Genomic DNA, 3,088 nt, shown 5'->3' on the forward strand with positions numbered 1-3,088 from the left:
CTTGTATGGCTGTCTTTGCGATTCACAACTCCACTATGAGATCAAAGGGATTTTTTCCTGAAGGTTTATGTATGTTACAGTGAACAGTGGAATCAGCCTAAGACCTCTTGGTGCCTGGGGCAGAAAATCCAAATGGCATTCCACGGCAGTAAAAAAAATAATGATGATGACTACATTTTCTGGCTTTTAAATGAGCCCCTAAAATCTACCAGGTTAGGCAAATCATGTCATCCAACATACTGTTCTGGGGAATATTCAATATTTGGCAAATACCAAGATTCATATGCAAATTCCTGCATATGCATTTTCTCCTTTGTTGTACATAAATGCTAGTCAACATGTTTACCAACTTTCAGGCTTTCCTGTAACATATACAAATATGCTTGACATTAGCAAATAGAAACAAATGTGGTGAGTGACTCACGAGAAGGATTTACTGATGTCTGGGTTTTCTCAGCATGGGCTTTGCCTGATGCACAGGAAAGGAACTTTCACGGGATGGCAAGCTACAACCCTTGCTCCGGAGCCAGTGGGACAACAGCAAGGCGACACATGAATCTGATTCCAAAGGCTTGAGTGGAACAAGGCCCACAGGAAGCAAGAGACATTGGGGTGTATTGTGACACCCCTTTGACTTGGGTGGCCAGGAAGGTGGCTTGCTAGGCAGGACCACAGACCACCACGGGATGGCGACACCAGGCATGGCAGAAGGCATCCTGCTGACACCTTCCACCAACAGAGGGTGCTGGTGGTGTCATGGGATGCTGCAGCCAGCAATGTGAAAAGGCATCGAGGATGAGTGTGTGGTCCCCGTGAGGTGTTCTTTGCTGACGTTATCAGGGCAACTACCCACTCGGCATCTGTATTCACTCATGGTGATGACTGACCCTAACAGTCATTCCCCATCACTGCCCAACACGGAACGGTCCTGAGAAGATGCTGATCCCCTCTCTTTTGCCATGTAGCAGCAGTCAGCAGTTTTCTCAGTGATCCAGCTGATGCAATGCAGTACAACTGTCTGGAAGCCCAAGGAGTTCTGTAGCTGTAACCTTTTCCAATCCACAGTGTAAATACAGCAAAAGTAGCTGGCTGTGTCATGCATAATCTATATTTTTTAAGCCTTTGGAGAAGATTGGCTGAAGAAATGCTAGGAGCATATGAAGCCGTGTTATAGTGAATCAAACCTGTTGAGTCCATCTGTTCCCTTTCTTGCTACTGTGTCTAGTGTCTCCGTGTCTAGTGCTCCCAACTTAGCTACCAGCTTCTTCAAAAAGAGCAGCTCCTAGATGCGCTAGGGATTAAACTGGGGACCTTATGTATGCAAAGCACACTCTTCACCACTGAATTACCTGTGCATTTAGGTATAGTGTATTCATCACTCATTTCTGTGATGAATACATTAAACTAATGCATTATACATTCCCAGCAGGATTAGTTGAAATTTGTAGTATTCCTTTGGAGCTTTCAGTGTTCCAGGAACTGTAATTGATTTTAAGGACAAGCAGAAATCTAGTTAAGATTGGGGGAAAGTGTTTATAGCAACAAACGATGTTCCACGGCAACACATCTTTCTTCTGGAGTCTTTCCAGTTAGTCCTCAAGTGTGGGAACATTCCTTTGGTTGTTCTAGGACAGTTCTCCCTAAATCTTTGGATGCTGAGAAGTTTTCCTGTGTTAAGTCTTCCGTTCAGTTATGGAATTATCTCCCCCACTAGGTTTGCCTGGCAGAGCCGCTGCCATCTTTCCAGCACCCGGTTAAAGCTATCCTCCTCTCCCAGGTATCTAAGAGTATTTAATGGCATGATGGAGAATGCATATCAAGCTGTTTTTAACAGGTCAATCTGTATTCATATTTTTAGTGGTTGAGCTGTTTTTAAATTTTGCATATTAGAAAACATAGGCTGCTCTACTGTATTTGTGGTGCATGTTTTTATTAATTGTTGTGAGATAGCCAGAGGGCATCAGTAATTAGGCAGTATAGAAATGAAATGCAATAATATTAATATTAAACAAGGGTATCAAACGAAGTCTTTAGGCCAAATCCAACTCACCTGGAGTCCCACTCAGCTCTCCAGCAGTACCTAGATAAGTTTGCCCTCTTCTCCCAGCCTCCTTTCTTTTGATTGTGGTTGTTTCCTGCTGCTGCATTTTTCCTGTATTCTATAAGGTTGAAATGCATCTCCTAATTGCTGGCAGTAAAAGCTTTTCCTACATGGCCTAAATGAGGTTCAACACGCCTGCTATTGTGGGAACACAGATTTACAAAAGAGCATGGATCTAGAACACATAATTCCAGGATTCTGGGAGAACACCTGTAGATGTCGGGGGTGCCTTGAAATTTGAAAGGCTTCACAAAATCACCTGGGAAAAAACTCATCACATCAATGGGAAAGTGAACTGATGAACTCACTAAATACGATTAAGTATATATATGCATAAAAGGAATCAAATGCATTTTAAACAAGTCTGCCTATCTAAATATACCGAAAACCTCACTAAAATTAGAACACACAACACAGCTATCCTCTGCGGCAGCCCACAAAAAGCAACACATCATTGCATCATGATGGCCTCGTGCCTTTTCAAACGGTACTATCCTTACATAGCATGGACATGCTGATCGTGATGCTTCTGTTCACGCGTGTCATGATCTGTGTCTGATCCTCCACAATGCAAATACAAATTTAAGTGGAACACTGTTTAGGTGGTGTGTCTCCTTCTGCTGTTGTGCTAACTGCAGCTCATAAATGTTCTCTGTGTAGGGAATTTGTAATGGCACAGTTTAAATTTCCACGGCCACATGGGGAGTGCTCACTTCCTCTAAATGACTGACCCAGGCAGCTGCATTTCAGGCCGCAGTGCTGCTGCAGAGCAAATGTATGAATTGAGCCTCCATCTCCAGGGTTAAAAGGGGTCTGGACCTTTTACACCCCATACAAATTAACTATATTGCAGTCATCAACGGGCAGGACCAAAATACTGTCTAATCTAATAAATATGGAAAGATGAGAACCAAAGACAGATCAGGTTCTTCTTTGAGCAGTTTTTCCACTCTTGCTGACACTGACGTTATCTATTTTGAATATCAC

Source organism: Varanus komodoensis, unplaced genomic scaffold, assembly GCF_004798865.1.
Source record: "Varanus komodoensis strain SLA01 unplaced genomic scaffold, ASM479886v1 scaffold24, whole genome shotgun sequence".
Classification (NCBI taxonomy): domain Eukaryota; kingdom Metazoa; phylum Chordata; class Lepidosauria; order Squamata; family Varanidae; genus Varanus; species Varanus komodoensis.